Here is a 20,762-nt window from a genome sequence, read left to right as displayed (position 1 = left end):
ACATACGACAACTGTCCTTTCAGGTCCCACCCATACCAGGTGCGCCAGCAAGAGCAGCACCAGGACCAGCAGTGTCTCCTCCAGTAGTAGGGGGAGAGAGACAGGCTCTAGCATGCAGTTGAGGCCGAGCTAGGGGCTCCCAAGCTGAGAGTAGTCCTTCAAAGCCTATTCTAGACGATGACAATGCTGAGACTAGCGAGGTTAAGGAGGCAGTGAGTCAGCATGTTGAGTCATCCGAGAGTGGAGACGATGACACTGGCTCGGGTTCTGAGAGTGGGGATGCTGATACTGAGGAGGGCTCCGAGGCGAAGAATGGAGACGGCTCCGGTTCAGACTCTGATCCGAATTCAAACAGTGGCGCCAATGAAGATAATGTTACAGAGTCCTCTCCTCCAAAGAAGAGGATGAAGAGGGCCTCTAGATCCTGAAATGGATGGCACTGATTTTTTGTATTTTTGCATAGTTTCTTTTGGTTAGTAATGTTAGCACATTGTACAGCTTCAAACAGCCTTTATTTTCTTTTTTAAAAACTTGTACTGCACCTTTTGTGAAAACAACCATGATCAGAATGAAAACCAAGTTTTTGGAAATAGTGTTGTATTTTGCATCATGAGCACCGCATTGCGTGAAAATGAGATTGAATTTGACATTGAAAACTGAACACTTGTATTGTCACAATAGTCTGAATCAGGTAACGAACCGACCAATAACTGACATACAAACAAAGCACTATACAACTCAATAAGCAAAACAACTCGGTAAACAACAAATACAACTCGATGAACTACAAAACAATAACTTGATAGACAAAAAAAACGCAAGTATAACTCGATAAGCAAAACAAAACAAGTAGACTTCAACAAACATGCTAAAGCCCGAAAAGACTCAAAACAGGACTCTAAAACACATAAAACACATGCTTTCAGCACTTTCCAGCACAAAGAAGGACAACAGGCTTGGGAAAAAGACTGCCGGCCATAAGGGGTGAATGCCGGCCACCTGCCGGCCATGAGGGGTGGCCTGCTGACCATAAATGGCGCCTTGCCGACCATCAATGATGCCTTGCCCGCCATCAATGTGCAGGACCTCCAAATTGTTGACACCTGGCTTCCACTCATTGGCTTATCTTCCACAAAAGTCAGAGCTTCATGATTTTTTCATTTTAGTTGCAAATTTTTCACAAATGGAGCCATTCTTTGAAGAAAAACTCTTGAATTGGATTGCAACCCTAGATGGCTCGGAAAAGCTGAATTTCCAGGGTTTCGGCATAAATGCACTATTCTCGCTAAGGCGTTCTCTACTTTATTTTTCGTTCCTTCATGCCGCGGCTAAATGTTGGAACCCGATCACGCACATCTTTAGCTTCTAGGGACAAGAGATATGCCCAACAATCGAAGAATTTCAGGCGCTAATGGAATTCCGACACGATGAGGAATTCTACCTCAGCCCCGTTTTGGTCACATCCAAGCTTTGGGAAAGATGTGTGGGCTCACTTTGCATGAGGCTTGATCCTTGATTCACAATGGAGAGCTGGACATCCCCAGTTTAATTCATCGATTTTCTGACGCCAGTGACCGAGGCGATCTTTTCTGGTGAGGTTTTCGGCAACACACCCTTTGTTTGTACATGTTGGCGCATTTTCTCCTGCCCCTAGTTTCAGAGGGTCTAGCATTCAATTGATCAAAGTAGCCCAAGGTTTGAAAGAGGGTAAGAGCTGCATTGGTTTGGCGTTGGCCGAGACTTTAATGGGCTTAGATGCTTTTCATCGGTGAGAGACAACCAAATTCGCGGGAAGTTCACTACTTCTTCAAGTAATGTTTCCCACCCTTTCTAGTATATGTTTCTCACATCACTCGACACTCATGCTTTGTTTTTCTCTCAAAGCCCTTTTCTCACTTTTTTTCTCAACACACACCTCTCTATTCTTTAATCTCTCTTTTCTTTCATCCTTTCCCCGATATGGCTTATGGACAGGTTGAAGGTAGTGGATTCTTGCCCTACATATTCCGCACAAGGCTATTTCTTTCGCCAACGGCTAGTGGATTTCCTGAACAAGGGGTGGTGGTGCCATTGGATGTGCAACAGGTCTACTGTTGACATTGCTTGGCGTTGCCCCTAGTTTGATCTACTTGAGATGAGCTATAGCATGGCTCAGCAGCTTGGCATTCAGTTGATTGGCTTGACACACTGTGTGTTCTACTTTCGGTTCTGGTTTAGGTATCAGTTCGGACACGACCAGACTTGCCCAGAAGAGGGGGTAGAGTACCCGACTTCATTCCTAATTTGAGGTTCTCAATTGGCTCGATATCTCATTACGTGGAAGACGAGAGAGCTTCTAACTCCTGTCCTTGTTTCAACTGCGCATTTTCTGGCGAGTGCCTAACTTGGCTCGAAGATGAGGCACAAACCGGGTCCACTTTAGCATCAGAAGCTTCCACAAGCACAAGCGGGGGACGCAGGAACACCTGACTCATCTATGCCCCAAGTTTATTGCTTTGATCTTACTTTTTAATTTTTTTTTTAATGTAATAAAAGCAACTTTGATTTGTATCGAGAGTAGGAGAACTTTGTATTGAAATCAATGAAATTGAAGTTGTGGGCACTAAAAATTTTTCTTTTGGTCCAAATATGGTCTAAGTTGTAAAAAAATTAATTTGAACAAAATCAACATTTATTAAAACTTTTCAAAACCATTTTCGATAAGGATCACAACTTGACACACATGGAATCTATCCTCGAGACATACAACCCCGAATCCAAAAATGAAAAATTAATTTCCCCTTGACTGAATAGCATTGCTTAGCATTATAGTCAGCTCTTCTCTCAGAGTAAGGATCACAACCGAAACTTTCAAATAACGAACAGACAAGGATGCCTTGATCAAACACATGGACACAGTTGATTTGGAGGTGTTTATGGCCGAGCATCAGAATGAAGTTGCCTACGTATCCCAAAGATGGGAATTAGGCCTTACGTAGTTCGGTTCAGGTTCATTTAGGTATTAACGCTGTCCTTTTACGCTATAACTTTTGCCAAGGCCACCCTTTCGGGTTTTCAACCTTATGAGCTCAGTTTTTTTTTTTTCCAATTTTTTTGTGCTTTAACTTTTGCCTAGGTCACCCTTCCGAGTTTTCAACTTTGCGAGCCTCTCAAGGGTAATATTTCTTTAACTTGTCCATGTTAATTGGTTAGGAAAATTCTAGGCCATCCAGGTCCATAAGAATAATAGCTCCACCCAACCAAATAGTTTTGATAATGTAAGGACTAATCCAATTGGGTTTGAACTTGCCCCTAGGGTCATGGATGGGAGCTCGGGTGTCTTTCAATACCAAATCCCTTTCTTAAGATTCTGAGACTTAACTTTCTTGTTAAAAGCCCTGGCAATCCTGCATTGATAACCTTGAACATTGTACAGTACTTTCAGCCTTCTCTCATCGAACAACATTAGTTTTTTGAACCTGCTCTGCTGCCAATCTGTCTCTGTTATCTGGCACTCAGCCATAACCCGCAGCGATGGAACCTCTATTTCAATCGGCAGAACAGCTTCCATCCCATAAACAAGAGAGTGGGGAGTTGCCCCAGTAGATGTCCGAATTGAAATCTGTAACCCTAGAGAGCAAATGGCAATTTGTCTGGCCAGTCCCTGTAGGTCTCAACTATTTTCTGCAAAATGTGCTTGATGTTCTTGTTGGCGGCCTTAACAGCTCTGTTGGTTTGCAGCCGATATGTAGATGACTTATGAAAAGCCACAATGTATTTCTCGAACAAGTCGATCACTTTTTTCTTGAAATGGGAGGCATTGTCTAAAATGATCTCATTCGAGACCCTATAAAGGCAAATGATGTTATTTCAAATGAACTTAGCCATATGCGCTACTTTCAACACTGCATGAGAGTGAGCTTCCACCCACTTTGTAAAATAATCAATTGCCACCAAAATATATTCATACCCATTTGACCCTTTCGATGTAACTGCGCTGATGACATCGATACCCCAGACTAAGAAAGGCCATGGTGAAGCCATGTTGTACAACTTCGACAGCGGGATATTCATGCGATCTGTAAGAATTTGGCATTTGTGGCATCGCCGAACAAAGCCAATACAATCCGCCTCCATGGTAAACCAGTAGTAACCTTGCTTAAGAATCTTTCGAGCGAACATTACTCCATTCATGTGTGCTCTACACTCTCCCCCATGGATGGCCTCCATTAGGCGCTTCGACTCTTATGTGTCAACACACAACTTGTGCATTCCCAAATGACCTCTCTTATATAACTTACCCCCGCTAATGATAAATTGAACGGCCATCTGCCGTATTACCCTTTTATCTTCGGCATTTGCCCCTGGTAGATAAACCTCATTTTCTAAGAAGTTCCAGATATCATAATACTAGGGGTTTTGATCTGGCACTTCATCTATTGCGGCGATAGACTCATAGACTGGCGTATATCTCTGTTCAATGATGATCAGACGCATCCAGACTCCAAACAGGATGTCTATCATGGAAGATAGAGTTGATAAGGCATTAACGAATATGTTGTTCTCTCTTAGTAGATGAGTGAAGGTTAACTTCTCAAACCTAGAAATCAGAATGTCCAAGGTCTGGTGATCGATCTTCATCTTTTCTTCTTTAACGTTCCAGTCTTCTTTACTTGAGACACAACCAGGTTCGAGTCACCAATAATGTCTAACCTTTTTGCCCTTAGTTCCAGGGCGGCTTCCAAACTAGCAATACACACTTCGTATTCTACTTCGTTGTTAGATACTTTGAATTGGAGTTTAAAGGCTAAGGGTACATGGGAATTGTTGGGTGCTATCAACAACACCCCTATCCTATAACCGTACTGGTTAGACGCTCCATCAAAGTACATTGTCTAAATCTCTTCCTCAACCTGTAAAATAGCTTCATCTGAGAACAAGTATTCTACCGCTTCATCCCCTTCCACTGGTTGACCTGCCAGGAACTCTGTTATCGCTCTCCCCTTGACAGACTTGGAGTAACATACTTCAAATCAAATTCAGAGAGAAGAAGCAACCAACAGGCTAGCTTACCCCTAAGTGCTGGTTTCTCGAAAAGATATTTGATAGGATCTAATCTTGAAACCAGAATTACGGAGTGAGCTAACAGGTAATGCTTTAACTTCCTGGTAGCCCATACCAAGGCTAAGCAAGCCTTCTCCAGTAGGGTGTAACGGGTCTCATAGTCTAACATTTTCTTGCTCAAATAGTAAATGGCTTTCTCCACCCTATCCTCAAATTCCTGAGCAAGCATGCATCCCATCGTTGTGTCCATTATTGACAGATACAAAATCAACGGCTTCCCCGACTCTAGCGGCAACAACACGGGCGGGTTTTGAAGGTACTGCTTGATCTGCTCAAAAGCAAACTGACATCGGTCATCCCATTGGAATTTCTTTCCTTTTTTTAGGAGACCAAATAGTGGTTCACAAGTCAAGGTTAATTTTGAAATAAATCGTCTTATGAATTATACTTTACCCAGAAAGCCTTGCACCTCCTTTTCAGTCCTTTGTGGTGGCATTTCTAGGATGGCCTTGATTTTGGAAGGATATACCTCGATGCCCCTCTGTGTGATCAAGAAACCCAGCATTTTCCCTGCTGTTACGCCAAAAGTGCACTTCTGTGGATTTAGCCTCAACCAATATTCTCTGATCCGTTGAAAGAATTTTTTTAAGGCGGTGTAGTGGCCCTCTTTTTCCTTGGACTTGACAATCATGTCGTCCACGTACACCTCGACCTCTTTGTGGATCATATCATGTAGAATTGTGGTTGCAGCCCATTGATAGGTAGCCCCAGCATTCTTTAACCCAAACAGCATCACCCTGTAGCAGTAGGTTCTCCACGGTGTGGTGAAAGCGGTTTTCTCTCTGTCTTCGAGTGCCATCAGAATTTGGTTATACCTGGAAAATCCATCTATGAAGGAGAGCAACGCATGGCCTGCAGTGAAGTCCACTAGTTCATCGATGTATAGTAGAGGAAAGTCGTCCTTCAGACTGGCTCTGTTCAGATCTTTGAAATCCACACACACCTGAATTCTGCCATCTTTCTTTGGCACTGGAACAATGTTGGCCAACCAAGTTGGATACTCAGATACTAGCAAAAACCCTGTGTCTATCTGCTTAGTGACCTCCTCCTTAATCTTCAAAGCTCAATCCGGACGTATTCTCCGAAGCTTCTGCTTGATGGGTAAGGCCTCGAGGTCAAGAGGGATCTGATACTCTACAATTTCAGGATCGATTATAAACATGTCTTCGTAAGACCACGCGAAAGCATCTTTGAAATCTTTTAATAAAGTGACTAAGCGCTCGTGCTCCTCTGAAGACAACGTGGACCCGATCTGGACCAAATGCGGATCCTTCTCAGTACCCACATTAATTGAAATGATTTCATCAACAAGGGGTTTTACAAACCTCTTCTCCTTTCGATCAATCAAATGGTTCAAAACCAGAGGAATGCCTTCCTCATCGTTGTAGACGTCCCCGAATGCCCCGGGAGGGTGAGTCTCGTTCTGTTCATTTGGGGTTACTACAGCTCGGACTCTCAAATTGTCACGGTTCTTAATCTGAACCAAAGAGTCCAAATCCGGTAAATCGTTTTGAGAAACAGATTTTTGAAAAGAAGTGCCAAACATGGACTGCTTTGCCAGATACAGAGTCGCCACCTAAATATTTTATTTTGGGGAAATTTAGGAAACCCTGACTCGTTTGCCTAAGGCCACGTGTCTGTCATCACCAAAGTTGCCTCGGCTCGGGAACTTGGGTACGATTGGGGAAGGTCACTTCGTGAGCACCCCCACTCGCCCGATCAAAGATCGGCCTCTACTAACCATGATATCAAGTTTTGAAAACATTGTTTGTTCTTATTCCGGTTATTGCCTAGATTACTATGTGATGCGCACAGCATACAAGTATAGACTGGATCGCCTGAATTGGAACAAAACATTTCATGTTTGTTTGTTTGAAAATGGTTTGATGGTGCTACCCGCAAGTAGGCTAAGACGTGGATCTGCCACCCTTGGGTGGGCTTAAAACTCACAGTTGATGAATTGTTCCAATTCAAATAACCCAACCTTCACCCACAGGCATTCAGGCAGTTGTAACAAGTCCGCGGGGGACCTCGCTACAGTTCGGACTCAATTTGTGTTGCACGGTTGTTAATCTGAACCAAAGAGTCCAAATCTGGCAAATCGTTTTGAGAAAACAGATTTTTAGAAAAAGAAGTGCCAAACATGGACTGCTTTGCTAGATACAGAGTCGCCACCTAAATATTTTATTTTGGGAAATTTAGGAAACCCTGACTCGTTGCCTAAGGCCACGTGTCCGTCATCACCAAAGTTGCCTCGGCTCGGGAACTTGGGTACGATTGGGGAAGGTCACTTCGTGAGCACCCCCGCTCGCCCGGTCATAGACCGGCCTCTACTAACCATGATATCTATTTTTGAAAATATTGTATGTTCTTATTCCGGTTATTAGCCTAGGTTACTATGTGATGCGCACAGCATACAAGTATAGACTGGATCGCCTGAATTGGAACAAAACATTTCATGTTTGTTTGTTTGAAAGATGGTTTGCTACTCGCAAGTAGGCTTAAAATGCAGATTTTGCCACCCTCGGGTGGGCTTAGAAGAGATGGTTTTTCCACTATCTAGTGGGCTTAAAACAAACAGTTGATGATTTATTCCAATCCAAACAACCCAACCTTCACCCACAGGCATTCAGGCAGTTTATATCATATAAGCACATAGCCTCATGGTAAGCATGCTATTCATGGCATTCACTCACAAGCATGCAAGGATGCTAAAGCATAAAACTTACCGAGTACTCCAAGCCAAAATAGAAACTTCATTAGAAATCATGCATGATCCTAAGTATACAAAAATGCCTAATGCAACACATGCAAAATGCAACTATAGCAGGCTCGGCTATTCTAAACATGGCATATGAAATGCTACAGCTAACATGTATTCAACTTGAAATTGAAAATATAATGCAGTTAGTATGATGCGCCAAGCCCGATGCATGCAAAACAGATGAATGAATGCAAACATGCTATCATACTGTATGCTAATTGAAATATGCCCTAATCTAACCATCATAAGCAGGTAAATAAAATGGAAGAAAGACGTGGGGTTGGAAGACATACATCACACTCACCCACACTTATTACAATTATACCCTCTCACAGAGGGTCCAAATAAATATACAGTCCCAAATGAAAGAATATTACAGTCCAAATATTACAGTCCAAAATAATATACAAATTCCTAATTAAATAACAAATTAACTAAGAAAAACTGTAAAACTGGCGTGCGAGCCAGGGACTGCCTTGCTTCTGATGAATGATGCATGTCTGGGCTGCCTTGCGCGGAAATCCACTGGGATGCCCCAATTAGCCTCTGTTTACACCTGTTCTTGAAATGCGTGCCAAGCCCCGAAAAGTTGTTGATTTTTCATTTTACTGCAACAGAGAGCAGGAAAGGAGCATAGCAATGTATTTTCACAAATGTATGCATGCCTCGATCCTCGTGCCACCAATCACGCATCTCGATGCATGATGGCCGAGGAGTCGAATTGCATAATTTAATATGAAATGAATGCACATGAAAACACAACAAGACCTAACTCCATCATGGATGATCCGGAGTGTCGGTGACTGGGGAATTGAGACACGTTCCGTCACTCGGAGTACGGAATGTACCTCGTTTCCCGTGCCCGAGGTAACTCCTATTCCGAACACGATGCAATATGCATGGCATGCATGAAATGCAACTAAGATACAATCCTAACATACACAATGTCATGGAATGGCATACACGCAATACAAGGTAATATACAACCGGGCATACACAATGCTATGGATGAAATGGCATACGCAATGCAATGATGGGCTTACACCAACATGAGAGAGCCTCAGCCACACTCACATAAGAGGCCAATGGATGAAAATGAAGTGCCTCGAAATGCGTGCACACGGGCACACAAACCGAGGCAATGGCATACGCAATGCAATATGGCTAAAATGGCATATAGAATGCAACATGGACTTATACTAACATGAGAGAGCCTCAGCTACACTCACATAAGAGGCCGGTGGATGAAAAATAAAGTGCCTCGAAATGCGTGCACACGGGCACGCAAACCGAGGCAATGGCATACGCAATGCAATATGGCTAAAATAGCATATAGAATGCAACATGGACTTATATTAACATGAGAGAGCCTCAACCACACTCACATAAGAGGCTGATGGATGAAAATGAAGTGCCTCGAAATGCGTGCACACGGGCACGCAAACCGAGGCAATGGCATACGCAATGCAATATGGCTAAAATGGCATATAGAATGCAACATGGACTTATATTAACATGAGAGAGCCTCAGCCACACTCAAATAAGAGGCCGGTGGATGAAGAAATGAAGTGCCTCGAAATGCGTGCACACGGGTACGCAAACCGAGGCAATGGCATACGCAATGCAATGGCTAAAATGGCATATAGAATGCAACATGGACTTATACTAACATGAGAGAGCCTCAGCCACACTCACATAAGAGGCCGGTGGATGAAGAAATGAAGTGCCTCGAAATGCGTGCACACGGGCACGCAAACCGAGGCAATGGCAAACGCAATGCAATGGCATGGAAAATGATATGCAAATATGCTAAGGGAATTTCAGCACTGAAATGTGGGGGAAAACAGCCCCGAAATGAGGCGAAAGTACACCCGATGCATGGAATAGTCCCGAAACATGGATTTTGGCACCCGAAGTGGCCTACAGCTATACAAAGCATGCACAATATGGACATGTAATGAAAAGACAGAAGCAAGGCAGCCCCAAAATAAGCACCTTTGCAGTTCAAAGCATGGCCAAACAGCAAACAAAAACAGGGCAAAACTAGCATGCAAGGAATAGCCCTAAACATGAGATTAAGAAGCAACTCACAGCTGCTGTCCTCAAACAGATTAGGGCCCTTCAAAAAAATTGAAGAGGGGCCCAAAACATGATCTTTTTCAGAACTGTAAAAACCCCAAAAACAAACACAGGTATGGCTAAACCCTTATGCAAGAAAAGGGCCAAAAGATGGCCAAAGAAGGAAGTGGTAGATGCAAAGCCCAAACAGAAAAAGACTCTTCTACAATACTGATGAGGGACAAAAAATAAGGCATTTTACAGTTAAGGGTCGGACCCAAAACAGTATGCAAATATGTCAAAAATGCTATGCAAAATGATGTCCAAAAGAGAGATATAACATGAAGTGTATAAAAGATGCCTCAAACCATGACAGGCCCTTAATGAAACATGAAGAATGGGCCAAAATAAGACTTTTTCTAGCTTTGTAAAATGACCAAAAACAGAAGCACAATAAGCTAACAAATCATGCAAAAATGGGGATTAAAAGAGAGATATAACACAAAGTATAGGAAGGGTGCCTCGAACAGTGAAGGACCCTTAATGAAACATGAATAATGGACCAAAATAAGACTATTTTAAGTTCTGTAAAATGACCAAAAATGGAAGCATAATAGGCTGCCAAGGCATGCAAAAATGGAGTCCAAAGAGAGATATAATGACAAGTAGCACATGGAGGTCCCAAACAGTGATGAGCCCTTCTTCAATGTTGAAGAGGGGCTCAAAATAAGCCTACTTATAGTTTACATCATGCTCCAAAACAGATCACATATAGACTAAAAATATCATGCAAGAAAATGGCATTCAAGAAGGATATTGAAGCAAGTGCAAGATGGGGGGTTCAAACAGGGTTGAGCCCTTAAGCAAAAGTGAAAAGGAGCTCAAAAGAAGGCCACTTTCAGTTAGGACCGGAGCTCAAAACAGTAAGCATATATGGCTAAGAAATGTTGCAAAAATGAGCTCAAAATGAGAGAAATGGTACTCACCCTTGAAGACCAAACTTTGGTTGCTTCTTGGCTTGAGAAGTAGTGCCTCTTAGCTGCTGGAAAGCCCCTCAAGCTGCTGGAAATGGAGTAGTGGTGGTGGTGCTTGGTGGTGATGAAGAAATGAGGTAGAACTTTGGAGTTTTTAAGGAAAAATGAAAGAGATGGAGGAAGATATGTATGTATGATCTTGAAGCAATTTTTCTAACCCTTTCTCTTGAGTTGGGAGGCCAACTATATAGGCAAGAGAGGGAGAGAAGAGTCTAGGCAAAAGTGGAGGAAAATGAGACCTCCTTTTTCCTCCAAAAGGGTCCCCCGGATATAGATATTTTTAGGGGAAAACCAAGCCACAGCTGGAATGCATTCACCCTGAGGATCATGGCCGGCCACCTTTTGGAGCAGCAGGTGGCCGGCCGGCCACCCCCCCTAGCCGGCCGGGCAAGGGTCAAAAGGTTCAAGGTGAATTAGTGGCTGGCCACCACAAATTGCTGTCCTCCCAGGTCCCCTCATCACAACCCTGTGGTTCAAAATTACAAACTGTAAAACAAGAGAGAGAATAGGCCACTTTTAGGAGGGGTTCAAAAGGGTCAAGCAACATTAGTGGCCGGCCACCAACTTTTAGGGTCCTCCCATGTGTGTACATCACAAATATGTGGTTAAAAGTTCAAGAAAATGGCCCAAGGGTGTTCAACATTGGCTTGGAAGTGAAGAAAATCAAGCGTCGGAGGGCGCCGGAGGAATAAAACTGGTTGCTGCAACAATTGCTGGCCTCCCACCCTTCTACGGCCTTCATGGTGATAAAACAGAGGTACCTGCCAAAAATGAACGAAAACCGATGCAAAACGAAAGTTCGGGGGCCAAAACGCGCAGTTCGGGGCCCCGAAAACTGCCTGTTAAGCACCGAAAGTGGTATTCGACGACGAAGTGGGTCTCTCAGACCTCAGTGTCCCGCAAAAGGGAGAAAATAAGATGTATGCCAAAAATGAGAGCAAACGGAGATGGTTAGGCGGTCCCGAACCGAGGCACACGGCCAACAGTCCCGAAAAACTGGAAATCGGGCTCCGAAATGGGCAAAATGGCCTACGGCCACAAAATGTAGCCCACGGCCATTGAGAGATGGTCTACGGGACCTTTCCCTCCCCTCAGGAAAAGAAACAGAGAAAACCGAGTCTGGTTCGCAAACCGAGGCAAGGCACAGAAGAGGGTTCGGAAGTCCGGAAGCAGGGCTCACGGCCGCGACTCTGAAACTTCTGAACGAGCACGATATGCAACGTCACCGAGCGGTCAATCGGTGATGTCTGAGTCTTAAGGTCGGTTAAAAATGGGGTGTCTACAGTTGCCCCTCTTTGACAGAACTCGGAAGTCACAAGTGACGAAAGCGAATGTCAAAGCCCAGAGACGACCCATTTTTGACAAGGCCGAAGATTTAGACAAACGTACAAGATAAACAGAGATGTCCCGCAGGCATGGCCGCAGGCAGGGGCAAAATGTAACTGATAATGCAAGAAGCCGAACATAATTTATGATCATGCAAAGAAAGCTGTAATGAAGCATACCATGCAACAGTTTTAAGCAAGTGAATACAAATCTAAATACATTTCATGCAGAAAGGATGTTAGAAAACTATGCAATTCTCACTGCGTCTCACGCGGAGAAGAAAGGCAAATTTCTCTGCGTATCACACGCAAGAGAAAACCTCTCAGCATATCACATGCAATGGAGGAAAGATAAATTTCTCAACGTATCACACGCAAGAGAAAACCTCTCAGCATATCACATGCAAGAAGAAAAGGAAAATTTCTCAGCGTATCACACGCAAGAGAAAACCTCTCAGCATATCACCTGCAAGAGAGAAAAGGGAAATTTCTCAGCGTATCACACGCAAGAGAAAACCTCTCAGCATATCACATGCAAGAGAGAAAAGGGAAATTTCTCAGCGTATCAAAAGGGAAATTTCTCAGCGTATCACACGCAAGAGAAAACCTCTCAGCACATCACATGCAAGAGAGAAAAGGAAAATTTCTCAGCGTATCACACGCAAGAGAAAACCTCTCAGCATATCACATGCAAGAGAGAAAAGATAAATTTCTCGGCGTATCACACGCAAGAGAAAACCTCTCAGCATATCCCATGCAAGAGAGGAAAGGTATGAATGAACACCGGAACTCGTCCGAATGTTCGAAACCGAAGATGTCCTAACGCACCGCATGCGAGAGGAGAAAAGACGACAATTGCAAGTGAAAAGGTGCATAACGATGCAGGTGAAGTGTACATAACAATGCAAGTAGTGAGCATAACAATGCTAGATAGATGTGCATAACAATGCAAGTAATGAGCATAACAATGCTAGATAAATGTGCATAACAATGCAACGAACGAGCATAACAATGCTAGATAGATGTGCATAACAATGCAATGAATGAGCATAACAATACCAGTGGAACGCGCGTGACAACACCCGTTTGAAAAAAAAAAAAAAAAAAAACCAAATAAGGGAATACAAGCCTTAAGTAGACCAAATTCCAAACGCAACCTCCGATTTACCTCTCGGAGGGGTCACGATGCATTCCAAAAAGGATACACCTCGTGCATGCCGATTGACGATGAGCTACACATCGAAGACATGAGTTGAAAATTCCGCAGAAACATTTTGAGTTGAAAAGAGTGGGTTCTTCTTGCACTTTCTTGGTTGTACTTCCAAACCGCAGTTACTACCTTTCCTTCCTGGCCATGTTCACAACTTTCCCTATTCTCCAACGGGGTGACAGACTAGGTTGATTCAGTATCCAGAATCGAGGCGCATTCACATGCTATCTCAATCTATGGGGCTGCCATACAGATTTCAAGCCGAGGATAGACCCCTGGGTATTTAAACCAGACTTTAGTCTCGGAAATTTCGAACCTTTGCGTTCTAGGCAATAGCCGTCCGAACTCTAGTTTCCACCGTCGCGGTTGGTCTCCTAGGAACTCATTGCAAACACAGCCAAGATGCATCTGGCTGGGGCTGGTTTTCTAAGGGAGCACTTCGATTGCCATTCTGGCGTTTGAAGTAGGCTTGATCTTGAGCTTGAGGTAGAGGCACACTCATACTTCGGAGCTTTGGCAAGACCTGAAGAGGTACACACGGAATGTAGTCTCGAAACTTACTGAAGTTGAAACAAACTTAGATACCTGACGTTTTCCTCCTTTGCTTTTGCTTTGCAGTCCGGAACCATATATAGCTTCAGATAGGTCCTGGTTTTATTGTTCCCACATGACCTGGGTTGAACCCTACGGTTTTTATGAAAGAACAAATCTTGTTTTGCACAAATGTGGAGAACGGCACGGCACTCTGAGCACAAAATGATTTTATTTTTTGAAATTAACAAATGAGTTCTTAACCAGGTATTGAGCCTACGACTGAACACAGCGAAAAAGACTCAACAACGAAAGACAAAAAGGTAAACAACCTAAACACAACGAGACACGCACGGGACGACTCAAAGCAGGAATCGACAAACAAAACTAAAGACACGACACACAGACGTGCACAGGGAGCCTGTTTCACCGGGTATTGTTCCCCATTCTTTCTCATTTGTGATTCTCACATCACTCTGGCACTCAATCTCTTGTTTTCTGAAAAAGCCATTTTCTCACTTTTTCTCTCATCGCACATCTCTCTATTCTTCAATCTCTCATTTTCCAATCCCTCCCCTGGGTGGTTGATGGATAAACAGCAAGTTGAAGGCTCTCGCCCCTAGCACTCAGCTAGATTCTTCTTTCTTCCACTCACAGCTAGTGAATTCCTCCCACAGAGGGGTTGCGCTACAACTGGGTGTGTAGCAAATCTGCAGCTAGCATCGGTTGATGATGCCTTGCTGGGGGGTTTGGACGTGATAAGATCTGTCCAGATGATGGAGTGGAATATCTTGCCTCATTCCAGTTCGTGCTTCGTACTTTGCTTGATACCTCGTTGCTTGGAGGATGAGAGAGCTTTCAGCCATTTTGCTGTTAACTTCAGTTGTGCCCTATTCTGGCAGGTAGAGTGCCCTTCTTGGCAAGTATGTTGACAATGGGAAAGACAGGAAGCCTGACTCAACTGTGCCCCTAGTTCATCATTTTGACCATTTTTTTTTTTGTTTTAGTTTTCTCCTAAAAAAAAATTTGACCAAAATGAGAGTTAGATTAACATGTTTGTTCAATTTTCTGATTTAAAATCATGCAAGTCAGGCCATGAGCACCGAAAATTTTCCTCTTTTGGGTCCAAGAAATGGTCCAGTTTTGAAAATGGAATACTTTTCGAGAAGATTAGTCAACCTCAGTAAAAATTCTCAAAAACTATTTTTGCAAACGGCCACTGCTCAACGAGCACGGAACCTACTCTTGAGATGCGCAACCTCAGATCCATGGCAATGGAAAATTGCCCCTTGTCTGAAGGACACTGCATGGCAACGGAAAGTTGCCCCTTGTTTGAATGGCGCCGCAGCACACTGAATTGCGACGGGAAGTTGCCCCTTGTTTGAATGGCGCCGCAGCACACTGAATGGCAACGGAAAGTTACCCCTTGTTTGAATGGCGCCGCAGCACACTGAATGGCAACGGAAAGTTGCCCCTTGTTTGGATAGCACCGCGGCGCATTGTAGTCAGTCCTCAGAATGATGAACACAACGAAATTCTTGGATACAGAGAAAGCGAAAATGATCAAAACCATTACATGGGCACAGTCAATTCGAAGTGTTTTATGGCTGGACTTCAGAATGAAGTTGCCTACGTATCCCAAAGATGGGAATCAAGCCTCACGTAGTTCGGGGTTAAGGTACACTCGGGTATTAACCTCTCCTTTTTAGGCTCTAACTTTTGCCAAGGCACCCGTTGCAGGTTTTCAACCTTGCGAGCTTTGTCCTTCTTTTCTTTTCAATTCTCTTCATTTCTTTTTTGATTTTTTTTTGTTCTTTTCTTTGCATCTTTCTTCTTTTTTTTTTGTTCTCTTTTTTTTTCTTTTCTTGCTCTAACTTTTGCCTGGGCCGCCCTTCTGGGTTTTCAGCCCAGCGAGCCTCTCAAGGGTAAAAGTATAGCTTGGTCCATGCTAAATGGTTCTGAGATCTTGAATCCGTCTGAATCCAAGAGAGTGGCTGCTGTCCGCTGATGATGCAAGAGTCCATCCCGTGGAGGCTGAATTTGCCCCTAGTGTTGTAGATCGGAACTCGGTTTTTTCTTTAGTAATACTTTCTTCTCTCTTCCCCTCTGGGATTTGGCATTCTTGCCGATCTTCTTTGATTTGTGGAATGATCCATCTTCGGCTCCTCGAGCACATCGGACATTTTTGCCCCTAGTTCGAAGGATGTTTCTGCTCTAGCTTCGCAAGCTTCTTCTGATGAGGTCTGATCTTCTTGATCTGACTTTGGTGCCTCTTGTTCGAGGGCTGTTTCAAATCTGACCGCACAGGCCTCATATCGCGGTTGACCGTTGAACACTCTGAATGGGTCCATGGTTCGAAAACAAATGGATTGAATCTTGAGGCTGAGAGCGATCCTAGGCTGCACAATCTCAAGGGCGATTCCACACAGGTCTTCGCAAGATCGCGCAAAACATTTTGTTTTTCAAAGTTTTTAAAGAAGCGACAAATCGCTTGTGCTGGAGGTAGTGTGGAACCAGTCTGGATCAAGCCAGGGTCCTTCTCAGTACTCACATTAACAAGCATGATTTCGATCATTAAAGGCTTAGCATGCATCTCTTTCTCTCAAATGATCAAATTTTGCAAAACCCGAGGAATTCCTTCCTTTTCATTTTCACCGCAGTGTTCAAAAAGTTTTGAAAAACTTAGGTCAATGCAATGATTTTGGGGTGCAGAAGAGTAGGCAAAAGGTACTGCCGTTTCATTCAAAGCTTTTGGCACAACTGGCACAAGGCAGGAGCGAACACAAGAATGTGAAAATCACTACTATTCATTCAAATCTGTTGGCACAACTGGCTCCCTGGCAGAAACAAACTCAAAACAAAACGAAAAGATAAACACCAAAACAAAATGGTGACGCCCGAGGTAACACCCCCCCCCGGAATCACCCGACTCCTATACAACAGGACTGACTCGATACAACAAGACAGACCTAAAACAAAAAGAGACTGACTCAAAACAAAAAGACAGACTCAAAACAAAACAACAAGACTGACCCAATACCCAAGTCAGAAAGCACAAAAGCTAGCATTCACAAATACTCAAAACAGTGTGTGCCACACGCCACATCTGGAGTAAACTGAGCGCCGCCCGCAGGTGGTTCATCCCTCGATCACATCACATTATCCCCTACAAGTTCACTGATCAAGTACCGATAGACTTTGCAGGACCTGGTGCGGGGATGACCCCATTGTCGATCAGATCTTGTATTTCGTGGCGGAGACGAAAGCACATGTCAGTGTCATGGCCAGCTCGCTGATGGAAGGCACAGTAGTCGGCTGGGTTGTGTGAGAGAGGGAGGTTCTTTGGTAATGGCTGCGGTTCCAGGGGCTTCAGATGCCCTTTCTTGATCAAAACCCCTAGAGCCTTTGACAAAGGCGTATAAAGTGGGGTGAAAACTTTCTTGGCTTGGGGTGGATATTTGGCTGCTTGCGAGCTACTCCCAAATGCACCGGTGAAAGGGGTAGCCTTTTTTGATGTGGTGGTGGTGACCGTGCCCACTTCAAAAGATCTTGCAGCTGCATCACCACTGGTGGTCGCATTCGAACTGCGGGTAAACGCCCTCCTGGGCTGCTCCTTCTCCTGGTCAATGAGGCCCTGCTTCATAGCATCCTCGATCTGTACTCCCATCTCATGTAAGTCTGAAAAGGTGGGAAATGGGAGAACGATCATTTTCTGCATGAGCTTGGGCTGAAGATTGCGCACAATCATCCGAATTTGATCTTTGTCAGTGGGCCTAAGGGTCATCATTGAGGCCTTGGTCCTCCAGCGGGTCACGAATTCTGAGAAGCTCTCCTTCGGCTCCTGCCTCATCGTCTCAAGATCACGGGTCGTAATCTCGATTTGGGTATTGTATGAATATTGTGCGACGAAGGCCTCGGCCATCTCCTCCCAGCTTTGTTTCACTGAATCCTCCAATTTGGCATACCAGATGACCGCAATACCTGACAGGGTCCTGCCAAAAAGGGAGATCTTCTGTAATCTTGTCAAGCCCATCGGGCGCAGAACATCTGAAAACAAACTCAGGTGGACCATGGGATCTCCTGACCCGTCAAAACGGTCGATGTGAGGCATCTTGAACCTGTCCGGCAGTGTCACAGCTGCGTCGGTGTACCCGTCCTCAATGTCCAGGATGGACTTTACCCTTTGGGATTTCTTGAACAACTTTTCAAGCTTGCTCAACTTCAACGCTGTGGGGTCGACCTCGAACTCGAAGGGAGAGTCCGGTAGATTGGTAGGTGTTTTGGATAGTTGGAGTAAAATTGGGGGTGGATCCAGCCCTACCGGAATGTCCGTACCTTCCTGGACATTTGGCGTCTCCCCAGGTGCTGGAGCTCCTGCTGGGGGAGGAACTTGTTGTGAAGCGGACGCACCGCTTTGCTGTTGCAGCTTGGTGATGAGCTCGGCCTGCTGAGCCATGATCGCAGCCTGCTGTTTGGCAAATTCCTCCTGACGGGCAGCATCCTACTGCATGAGTTTCATACTTTCTTGCATCTGGCGCATCATTGCCTCCATCCCTGACGTGTTCTGCTGATCCATCTGACTGATTGGTATCTATCCCTGCAGTAGAAACTGAGACCTCAGCCTGACTGTTCACTGGTGGGGTGGATAAGGGCCACTGATCTGGTAACTACTGAACTGGTGATTTGTGCCCGACTAGCCCTTTTACCCTGCCTTTGGCAAAGGAACACTAATTGCCCTTGAACTGAATCTCTGACCTGACGAAGTCTATCAGCACAAGTTCAATGAACCTCGGGGGATATCGGAGCCTTCTGAAGCTATGGTTCCCAGACTACCCTGGCAAAAGAGAAAACAGACAGCATCTCAGCCTGATTCCATCTGAACAGGTACGAGCATAGTTGAATGAGTGTGCCCTCTACTGAATTTTGTCCCAAAATTCTGCCCCAAATCTGATACCCTCGGGTAAAACTGATTCTCAGATACTGATGCCCGTAGGCCTGATACCCACAATTATGAACTGATGCCCGCAGGCCTGATGCCCAAACTCATATACTGATACATGCATTCCTGTAGAGACGCACTCTAAAGCACATAACAGATAAGTGAGAGCCAAAACACCCCTATGTTGGGGTAGGGTTTCCCTGCCCTATTTTGTTAGGAGCTAGGGTTTCACTACGCACGCAGCGGTTTCAAACAACCTATAAACGGGTAAGCAACCTGTCCTAGTTTGGAATGGTCACTATGGATCCGAATATGCACTAGGTCGAATGGTCAAAGAGGGTGCCCCGGTAAAACCGGGGTTTGTGTTCCCATACTGACAGAGCCCACAACCGGTCAGCCTTATGGTCATGCCTTGATAAGACAAGCCTCCGGCAAACCGTTCAGGAATAGCATATGGCAAACACGGTGTCCTAGGCGCACCAATGCAAATGCAATGCAAAGAAACACACAAGTGTAGTAAAAAACAAATATCATGAGTTCGAGTCAAGTTCTCTAAATCCCCAGCAGAGTCGCCAGAAATTGTAACAAGTCCGCGGGGGACCTCGCTAAAGTTCGGACTCAATTTGTGTTGCACGGTTCTTAATCTGAACCAAAGAGTCCAAATCTGGCAAATCGTTTTGAGAAAACAGATTTTTAGAAAAAGAAGTGCCAAACATGGACTGCTTTGCCAGATACAGAGTCGCCACCTAAATATTTTATTTTGGGAAATTTAGGAAACCCTGACTCGTTGCCTAAGGCCACGTGTCCGTCATCACCAAAGTTGCCTCGGCTCGGGAACTTGGGTACGATTGGGGAAGGTCACTTCGTGAGCACCCCCGCTCGCCCGGTCATAGACCGGCCTCTACTAACCATGATATCTATTTTTGAAAATATTGTATGTTCTTATTCCGGTTATTAGCCTAGGTTACTATGTGATGCGCACAGCATACAAGTATAGACTGGATCGCCTGAATTGGAACAAAACATTTCATGTTTGTTTGTTTGAAAGATGGTTTGCTACTCGCAAGTAGGCTTAAAATGCAGATTTTGCCACCCTCGGGTGGGCTTAGAAGAGATGGTTTTTCCACTATCTAGTGGGCTTAAAACAAACAGTTGATGATTTATTCCAATCCAAACAACCCAACCTTCACCCACAGGCATTCAGGCAGTTTATATCATATAAGCACATAGCCTCATGGTAAGCATGCTATTCATGGCATTCACTCACACGCATGCAAGGATGCTAAAGCATAAAACTTACTGAGTACTCCAAGCCAAAATAGAAACTTCATTAGAAATCATGCATGATCCTAAGTATACAAAAATGCCTAATGCAACACATTCAAAATGCAACTATAGCAGGCTCGGCTATTCTAAACATGGCATATGAAATGCTACAGCTAACATGTATTCAACTTGAAATTGAAAATACAATGCAGTTAGTATGATGCGCCAAGCCCGATGCATGCAAAACAGATGAATGAATGCAAACAAGCTATCATACTGTATGCTAATTGAAATATGCCCTAATCTAACCATCATAAGCAGGTAAATAAAAGGGAAGAAAGACGTGGGGTTGGAAGACATACATCACACTCACCCACACTTATTACAATTATACCCTCTCACAGAGGGTCCAAATAAATATACAGTCCCAAATGAAAGAATATTACAGTCCAAATATTACAGTCCAAAATAATATACAAATTCCTAATTAAATAACAAATTAACTAAGAAAAACTGTAAAACTGGCGTGCGA

Source organism: Camellia sinensis, chromosome 1 (genome assembly GCF_055761805.1).
Source record: "Camellia sinensis isolate YWXY chromosome 1, ASM5576180v1, whole genome shotgun sequence".
In the NCBI taxonomy this organism is placed as follows: Eukaryota; Viridiplantae; Streptophyta; class Magnoliopsida; order Ericales; family Theaceae; genus Camellia; species Camellia sinensis.
Note: the sequence above shows the minus strand (reverse complement) of the source record.